The sequence below is a fragment of the Canis lupus genome, chromosome 28, assembly GCF_048164855.1.
Source record: "Canis lupus baileyi chromosome 28, mCanLup2.hap1, whole genome shotgun sequence".
NCBI classification, from domain to species: Eukaryota; Metazoa; Chordata; class Mammalia; order Carnivora; family Canidae; genus Canis; species Canis lupus.
This window is the reverse complement of record NC_132865.1, coordinates 36,587,823-36,598,070: the sequence shown is the minus strand read 5'-3', so window position 1 is coordinate 36,598,070 and position 10,248 is coordinate 36,587,823. Positions and strand designations below refer to the sequence as shown.

At 42.9% G+C, this 10,248-nt stretch overlaps 1 pseudogene; it reads left to right on the top strand.

The window, feature by feature from the left end:
* The first annotated feature begins 811 nt into the window (after window positions 1-811).
* Window positions 812-2,461, top strand: LOC140620048 (CREB-regulated transcription coactivator 1 pseudogene; annotated as a pseudogene).
* Window positions 2,462-10,248: the final 7,787 nt, after the last annotated feature.

Sequence of the window (10,248 nt, the reverse complement as noted above, 5' to 3'; positions counted from 1 at the left end):
CCCATCTGACTGGCGGGAGACCACACTGTCACTGCCTGGAGACTGCTGTGCTGTCCAAACAGCACCATTAGCACATGGGACTCCTAATAGGAGCTGGAACACAGCATCCTTCACCTGTACCCGACAATGCCAGGGGGTGGGGGGCAGTCACCTGTTGCTTTGGGACTTGGTTTCCTTATCCTGGAAATGAAGGCATGTAGAAGTCTTTCCCATTATTTTCTGTTCTAATGCTCTATGATTCTAATGTACTGCCATTTTTAGTACATTCTATTTTAAAGAGTCTTTTGTGTTCAGGAGATTTGGGTAATGAGATTTCTGCCTAATGCATTAGTGAGCCCAGCAGCTACCATCAAGGATATGGAAATGCTCAGTTTCAAAAGTCCATAAAAACCCCAAAAATAGTGCATAAGATTATGAGTGCGCATTTTCTTTGCATTTTTCTGGGGAAAAAGATCCTGAAATTCACAGTATTCTTAAAGGGGTCTGTGAAACCACAAGACAGTGAGAATCCCTGACTTAGATACACACATTCTACATCTTTACTAAATGAGATGAAGTGCTTAAATAGCTGTGCGCATAAACAACGGATGTAGGCAGTACAATGAACAGACAGACTTAAAGGCTTCACGAGGGGGAAAGAAGAATCAGAGGAGAACAGAGCAGCTGAGGCCAGAGGGGGTCCCTATCCTCATGGCTGCAGTCCCGGAACCCAGGAAAGCACCGCAGCTTCTCACAAACCCGTCTCTGACCCCGTAGAGGGGAAGTTCATTTATCCAACAAATAATCTGCAAAGTGTGCTGTGTGTCAAGCAATGAAGAAAACAAAATGGGAGGAGGAGGAGGAGGCCGAGAAGTTGGCGACTTGCAACAATCCGCGGAAATTCAGCGAGGAGATCGCGCTGCACGACCAGAGGCAGCAGAGGAGACAGCGGCCTTCGAGGAGGTCAGGGAGGACCCGAGGCTGACGCGGCCGCGCGGCTCCAGCTCCAGGTCTCAGTACCCGCAGCTGGGCCCGAGCCGTGGCCAGTACGACGGCGGGCCCCTGCCCAACGGGACCCAGATGGGGAGTGGCACCGTGGATCTGCCCTTCCAGGCACCCTTCCAGTCGCCGGCCCTTGTCCGTGGGCAAACACGGCCGGCGGCGGCAGCGGCCCAGACCGCACCGTGTAGCTCTGGCCGCCGGGACACCAGCTGCAGAAGGGCCAGTTCTGAGCCTGCCCTGCAGCGGAGCCCAGTGACACCCAGCCAGCCAGAGCCCTTCACAGGCGGGTCCCAGGACGCACGCCAGAAAAGAGTCTTACTATGAACAGCTCCAGGAATGGAGGAAACCGTCAGAGACAGATAAGAATCTTTCTAAGCAAGCATGGGGCGCCGGGAAGACGGGGTCCGGGCCCAAGTCCTGCGAGGTCCCTGGGATCGACATCTTTCCATCCGCTGACCAGGAAAACACTACAGCCCTGATCCCCGCCACCCACAACACAGGGGGCCCCCTGCCCGACCTGACCACCATACACTTCCCCTCCCCCTCCCGCCCCCTGGACCCCGAGGAGCCACCTTCCCTGCGCTCAGCAGCGCCAGCAGCACCGGCAACCTGCAGCCCACCTGACTCATCGGGGCATCGGCTCAACCGGGGGATGAGCACAGCAGGCTCCTCACCGCACCTCACCGCAGCATCGCCCCGCTGGGGTCAGCCCGTTGTCCCTGAGCACGGAGGCGAGGAGGCAGCAGGCCCAGCAGGTGCCACCCCCCTCTCCCAGCTGTCACCCATCACTCAGGCTGTGGCCATGGACGCCCTGTCTCTGGAGCAGCAGCTGCCCGACGCCTTCCTCGCCCAGGCAGGCTCCCAGCAGCAGCCGCCCCGCCGCCCGCAGTCCCCCCGGAGAGCCCGGGCCAGCCGCCAGTGGGGATCGACGGTACCTGGGCGCCGGCTCTGCAGCCCTGTCTCCCACCTCACCTGTCTCCAGTCAAGGCTCCTCCCCTGGGAGCCCCCGCAACAGTCCTCCACCTTGGGCAGCGTGTTTGGGGACTCGTGCTATGAGCAGCGGAGAGCGGCCAGGCAGGCAATGCTCTGTCCCACCAGCCGGAGCAGTGCAACCTCGTGGAGGATGCCATCAGCTCCAGCAGCCCGGACAGCCCGGGCTCGACGCTCAGCTACTCGCGGGCGGCCACGACGGGCCTCGCGGGCAGCCACGGGGCCTGCCACACACGCAGCAGCGTGGCTACCGCAGCCACAGCAGCCAGCAGCATCGCCGTGACGGGAGAGGCCCCTCCCAGCCCCTCCGAAGCACTGACCAGCACACTGGCCGGGGGCGGTGACGTCAGCTTCGACTCCCACAACCAGTTCCCCCCGATGAACTCAAGATCGACCCCCTGACCCTGGACGGACTGCACATGCTCAACGACCCTGACATGGTCCTGGCCGACCGGACACCGAGGGCGCCTTCCGGATGCACCGTCTGTGAGCTGCACACCCGGCACATCGCCGCCCCCCCCCCCCCCCCCGTCACCCCGCCGGCCAGTGGTCCCGACGGCGTCTCCCTGAGCCCAGGGACGGCCGCGCTTGTGATTCTGAGCTTGCAATGCCGCCAAGCGCCCCCTGCCCACCTGCCCGCCCTCAGCTGTCCACCTCCCTCGGGAGGCCGCGTGTCACCCCGCGGATCCTCCCTGCGCGTGCTCTCTCGCCCCCCACCCTGGGCGCCGCCCACTGCCCCCCTGTAAAATGCGGAAAGCGTGTTGGGCAGGGCCGCCGGCCTGGAGGGGGCGGTGAGGTCCACGGCGGTGGGCTGAGGTACATTTCTGACTGTTGTCCAGCTCTCACTGCCTTCCCTCGTTCCTGGCCCCCCTACCCGCCCGCCACCCCCAGCCCAAGGTTAGGTAGCGAGCCAGCCCCACCCTGCCAAAGGGAGAAGGTGCCAGAGAGAGGGACAGACACAAAGTGAAATAAACACTATTTTGAAAAAAAAAGGAAGAAAAAAAAGAAAGAAGAAAGAAAGAGAAAGAAAGAAGAAAGAAAGAGAAAGAAAGAAAGAAAGAAAGAGAAAGAAAGAAAGAAAGAAAGAAAGAAAGAAAGAAAGAAAGAAAGAAAGAAAGAAAGAAAGAAAGAAGAAAGAAAGAAAGAAAAGGAAGGAGAAAAAAATGAGCACCAAAAATGAGACACCATCACAGGGACTTAGCAAAGGCAGCTGCCAGGTGACCTTCTTATCAGGACAAAGGGCACACAGAGGGACTGTGTGAGATGCTGGGCAGAGACAGGAGGGCTGCTGCTCATTTCAGCAGATGGCAGCACAGATAGGAAGAGACATCCAAGCAACAACTCCAGAAGAGGAAACCCTGAACTGACTCAGAAAAGCATCAATTAACTGATTTGACCTGAATTCAACTTTCTGCCATGGTAGATGGTCTCAAAATAGAACTGAGTCAAGTTCTTTTAAGAATGCAGAATTTGTGCCCTCAAGTGGCCTAACTGATGCAGACCTTCACCCTGCTCTGTGTCCCGTCTTCACAGAGCTAAACAATTAGCAACCTAAATCTAAATCAAAGATTCTCATTGCACAAGAGAAAGGTGAGTTGTGGGAATGTCAAATGATTTTCCCAAGGTACTTTTAATGACACAGAAAGAGCCTTTCATTTAAAAAATAACTGTCTAATGCATGGTATCTGCAAGACAATTCATACCCTCTCCAGAGCATGCCAAACATATCCTATGTTATAATTCAGAGAGGTACCTTATACCTTGCTTCTCTCAGTACTGTGAACAAGACCAAAACCTAACAACAAAGTTCACTCTTCAGATTATGGTTTGATTGTCTATCAAAGTCTGACATTTAGTAGACATTCAATAACTGTTAATAAATAAGTAAATAAATTTCATACAAAATATCTGTAACTTTTCCTCTTTTCAGACCTTTATTCCATATACACCACTAATATCTGAGTGCAAGTCTACACTACAAACTGACTAATTTCCAAATTGGCTGAGTTTTCTGCCTCACTCTGCAATATATCTGAATTCAGAGCATCCCAGTATTGGCCAAAATCCTGTTTCTTATGTCGTCTTCACTCTTAATGGGAATATATTTGAGACATAGAATGTCAGAAACCCCTACTTGGGTTTATGGAACTTTGATGAGAAGAGCTTCACCAACAGCAACATCTCAGATTGTTCCTGTGTTTTGTGACATAGTGGAAAGGGGCAGTGAGAAAGAACAGTCATGACTTCCAAGGTATGACCCATGTAAAGGGTGCTGTGTACAGATGCAAGTGGATGCTGAGACCACCATTTCCTTCCTCCTCACTAACTGATGCTGTGCTGGCTTGGTCTGGATTCTCTACTGTGAGTTCCATGGTGCCCCAGCCTAGACAGTCTGGTCTGCTCTTCTCTGGAATGCCCACTTTTAAGTGATACATCTTTTCAAGTGATACATTTTTTTTTAAGTGATACATTTTTAATAGCTGCATCTTTGTTAGATAATCCCAAAAGTGATTGTACAAGGTGATGATGCACCTGAGCATGGTAGGCAAGGTCTCATCCTGATGGGATCAGGATTAAAGCTGAAAATGGATCATCTTCCAAGAAAGCAGGATAGGTAAGAATGACAAGTGCTTTGAATTCTGTTTAGATAAGGACAGACAAGTACTTGTTCCATTTAGAAACAAGGATGTCATTGGTAAAGTAACTGAGAGCAGTTTATGTTGGGAGGAGGGCAATGGGATGTCAGGTGACAATGAGCTGAGGTCTTAGAAAGTCCTGTGAAAAAGCTACAGACCTCAAATCTCATCATTTTCCCTGTAATGCTTTCCCCAGCTTATCCAAACCAAAGCAATATATCATTCCTGCTACCCACATGAAAAAATTTAAATTTTTCTTATAGTATTCATCACAGTTGCCTTAGATTAAAGCATGACTCATCTCTCTTTTTATATCATAAACTCTTTGAGGACACAAAGTGGCATCTCTCACACACTCTCTTATTTGCCCATACACACACACACCCTTATGCACAATAACTGCTTAGACGAGTCTTGCACATCGTAGTTTTTTAATAACTGCTAGTTGATTTGAATTGAATAATGTATTACACCTCAAAAATATCACTAATGTTTTTTAAATAAATATTCTATTCCAGATTTATTGTCAGATTATGTGGTGATGATAACAGAAACTCTTTTCTTAATCATTTGATTTATTTCCATCTCATGTCATGTTTTCACCTCAAAATAAAACTTAAATTGAGTAAATCTGCACCAGACATTAATCATATGCTTATTAAATATACCTCTGAGGCTTGGATATGCATGACATGTCTTTTGGAGGTCAATGCTTGGGTTAGTTTCACTTAGAATATCAAATGAATTTTAATATGCTTGGCAAATAAAGATTCTGGATATAATGTGAAGATTTATCACATGTCTCAGCTTCAGGCGATACTTATCAAGGCAGATGGGCCTCTCATAAGTACACCTCTCTTGGGTACTAATGTTCCAAGATCCACTCCTCAACTATTCAGACCATGATCTTACCAAAACACTGAAAGCCAATCAGCCTTTTGGATGCTTGCCTCAACAGACAGTAGCATGTAAGCAAAATGCCAATTTACCAACTTAGAAGCTGAGTGTTCAGGACTCGGACATCCATGATACTGGACCAACACACTTTCTTCTTCACACTATAGTATAACTCAGTAGTTTTCCTGTGACTTACAGCAGAATTTCTCTTCCTCCTGGCATGAGACTGGGAGGGAGTAAGGAAACCTAGCAGCAAGCACTCCCTGAAGTTGGAGTGTGCAATATCTCTGTCAGGAGACAGGGTATTGGTTTAGTGTCAGATCAGATGAAGCCACTCTCCCCTGGACGTCACTGAATAGTCACTGAATAAGGCATCCCTGTTCATGAAGTCTGTTCATTTATTCTTTCTGTAGATGCATTCAGACAAGTGCTGTGCAGAGAACAAACCCAACATGAGCCAAGACTACACCTTAAACTCTTGATTTTTAGAACCAGCTGTATGTTATTTTCAAATTGTGAGGCTCTTTGTTTCTCTTTTTGTTTCTTATATGATTTTAAAAACAAATTCATAAAAGAAAAATTATAAATTATATGTTAATTAGCATACAATATATAAAGATATAATTTGTGATAACAACATAAAGGGGAGGTGGATAAAGCTGTAGAGGAACAGATTTTTTTTTACTATTGACGATAAGTTAGTATCAATGCAAATTATATGAGTTTAAGATATTAATTGTAATTCCCCAGAGTAACAACTGAAAAACAAAATATACAAAAAACAAAATGAGGAAGGAATCAAAATGGCATACTATAAAAACTTAATCAAGTACAAAAGTCTCTATGAAGAAATTGAGGGACAGAGAAGATATAAGACATACAGAAAATAAACCACAAAATGTCAGAATCAAGTCCTTATCAATAATTCCTTTAAGAATAAATGATTTAGACTCTGCAGTTTGAAGAAAGATACTGGCAGAATGGATGATCCAAATATATGCCATCTATAAGAGATTTGCCTTAGACTAAAGAAGTAAAAACAGGTTGAAAGTCAAAAGACAGGGACACCTGGGTGGCTCAGTGGTTGAGCATCTGCTCAGGACATGATCCTAGTCCCGGGACAAGTCCCACATTAGGCTCCCTGCGAGGACCCTGCTTCTCCCTCTGTCTATGTCTCTGCCTCTCTCTGTGTATCTCTCATGAATAAATAAATAAAATCTTTTTTTAAGTGAAAAGACAGGGGAAAAGTTTTCCATGCAAGTGGTACTATTTTTGTTTAAGATTTTTTATTTGAGAGAGAGAAAGACTCCTTCCTTGCTGAGCACAGAGTTTTATGTGGAATTAGATCCCAGGACCCAGAGATCATGACCTGAGTGGAAGTCAGATGCTTAACCAATTAAGCCACCCAGGTATCCCAATACTATTTTTTACCATGCAAACAGACACCAAAAGAGACCTAGGATAGCTGTACTTGTATTAGACAAAACAGACTTTTAACTGAAAATGTGAAAAAAGGATATTATATATTGATAATTATAAATATACACACATCAAATAGTATAGCCCCAAAATATATGAAACATTGACAGAATCGATAAGAGAAATAGATAGTTCTAAAATAATAGTTGAAGACTTCATATCCCCCTGTTATTATTGTATAGAACATCTAAACAGAAGGTCAATAAGAATATTGAATATTTGAACAACACTATAAACCAATGAGATGTAACAGGAAGTTATAAAGCAGTCCACCCAACAACAGCAGAATAAACATTCTTTCCCAGTACACATGGAACATTCTCCAGGATAAACCAAATGTTAGTCCAACAAAACAAGTCTCAATAAGTTTTTAAAGATTACAATCATACAAAGTATGTTCTCCAACTACAGTGGAATAAACCTAGAAATCAATGCCTTGGAAAAACTGGAAATTTCACAAATATGTAGAAATTTAACAGCACACTTTTAAATAATCAATGGGTCAAAGAAGAAATAACAAAGGAAACTAGAAAATACTTAGAGCTGAATGAAAATTGAAACAACATAAACACTAAATTTATAAGATACAGCAAAAGCAGTGCTCAGAGGAAAAATTATAGCTAAACCATAAACATAAACATTAAACATAAACATTAAAAAGAAGAAAGATCTGAGACCATAACCTAACTTTACACATTAAGGCAACTAGAAAAATAGAGCAAACTAAATGCAGAACCAGAAGAAAATAGAAAATAATGAAGATGAGAATAGTAATAAGTGAAATACAGTATTGATGAAACAAGTTGGTTCCTTGAGAGGACCAACAAAATTGGCAAACCTTTAAGAAAAAAAAGAGAAGATACAAATTACTAAAATCAGAAATTAAGGGCATTACTACCAACATCACAGCTATAAAAAGGACTAATAAAGAATACTATGAACAATGGCACACCAACAAATGGGATAACCTAGACAAAAGGGACAAATTCCCAGAAATACATCAATTACCAAAACTGACACAAGAAGAAATAAAAACTCTCAACAGACCTATAACAAGTAAAGAGGTTGAATCAGCCAAAAACTTCCCAACAAAGTATGGGACCAGATGGTTTCACTTATAAATTCTACAAAACCTTTAAAGAATAATTCTCACTAATCCTTGAACTCTCTAAAAAAAATAGGAAGGAACATGTCTTAATCTACTCTATGAGGCCAATACTACCTTTATATCAAAGGCAAGGATACCACAAGAAGAGAAAACTAAAGACTAATATTCCTTATGAATATGGATGTAATTATCCACAAAAAAAACTAGCAAACTAAATCCAGCACTAAATTAAAAAGATCATACATCCACTATATTAAAAGCATTATTATATTAAAAGGAACATGACTGAGATTTATCCCCAGAATGTAAGGGTGGTTCAACACATGAAAATCAATAACTGTAATATACCACATTAATGGAATGAATGAGAAGAAAACACATGATCTTCTCAACTGGTACAGAAAAGACATTTGATTAGCCTTTCCTAATAAAAGCACTCAGAAAACTAGAACTGAAAATAACTTCTTTACCATGATAAGATCATTTAAGACAAACCCATAGTTAACATCTCACTCAATGGTAAAGACTTAAAGCTTTCCCCTAAGTTCAGGGACAAGATAAGGATATTCCCTTTCACCACTTCTATTCAACATTGTAGTAGAAGTTCTAGCCAGAGCAATGAGACAAAAAAAGAAATAAAAGGTATTCAGATTGGGAAGAAAGAAGTAAAACCATCTCTATTCACAGATGACATAATCTTATATATAAAAAATCCGTTAGAATCCACAAAACAATTATAGCTAATAAATGAATTCAGTGAAGTTACAGACTATAAGATCAACACATGAAAATAAGTTATGTTTCTACACACATGCAGTGAACAATCCAAAAAGAAAATTAAGAAAGTAATTGCATTTACAGTATCATCAAAAAGAAGAAAATAGCTAGGAATAAATTTAAACAAAAAGATGCAAGAGGGCAGCCTGGGTGGCTCAGCGGTTTAACTGCCTGCCTTCAGCCCAGAGTGTGATCCTGGAGTCCCAGGATTGAGTCCCACGTTGGGCTCCCTACATGGAGCCTGCTTCTCCCTCTGCCTGTGTCTCTGCCCCTTTCTCTCTCTCTCTCTCTTTCTCTCTCTCTCTCTCTTTCTCTCTCTCTCTCTCTCTCTATCATGAATAAATAAATAAAATCTTTTTTAAAAAAGATGCAAGGCTTATACACTGAAAACTACAATACATTGCTGAAAGAAATTAAAGAAAATCTAAATAGATGGAAAGATGCCCATATTCACGAGTTGAGAGAATAAATGTTGTTAAAATGGTAATACTCCCCAAAGCAGATCTGCAGATTCAATCTCTATTAAAACCCCAATGACCTTTTTTGTAGAAATGGAAAAAATGATCCTAAAATTCATATAAGATTAGAAGGAACCCAAATAACCAAAAGAATCATGAGAAAAGAATAACATTGGAGTTCTCACACTTCCCATTTTCAAAACTTACTACATACCAATAATAATCAAAACAATGTGGAACTGACATGTGAATAAACATATAGATCAGTGGAATAGAATTGAGAGTCCAAAAATAAAACCACACATCTATGATCAATTAATTTTCAACAAGAACAAAGAGCAGTGTGGAAAGAAATGGTGCTGAGATAACTGGATATCCACACACCAAAGAACAAAGTTGGACTTTATGTGACATCATATATAAAAATTAACTCAAAATGTACCAAAGATCTAAATAGAAGAGTTAAAGCCATGACACTCGTAGGAAAAAACATCAAAGTAAATCTTCACAACCTGGGATTTGGTAATTCTTTTTTTTTTTAAGGTATAATACCAAAAGTGCAAACAACAAATGACAAAATAGATAAACTGGACTTCACTAAAATTAAAAGTATTTTGTATCAAATAATTCTTTTTAAAAATTATCAAAGAAGACAAGTTAGGTGATACAAAAAACTGCAACACTTCATGAGGTAAGCAATCTCCTCTTGGAGAACTGCAAAATGGGGCAGAAGGCAGAGAGCTTTTATAGGATAAAGATTAAAGAACATGGGACTGCCTAGGTGATTGGTTAAGCATCTGACTCTTGGTTTTGGCTCAGGTCATGATCTCAGGATTGTAAGATTGAGCCCCATGATCTCAGGATCAGGAGATTGGGTGCAGATTGAACTAATCTGCACTCAGCTTCTCTCTCTCTTTAAAAT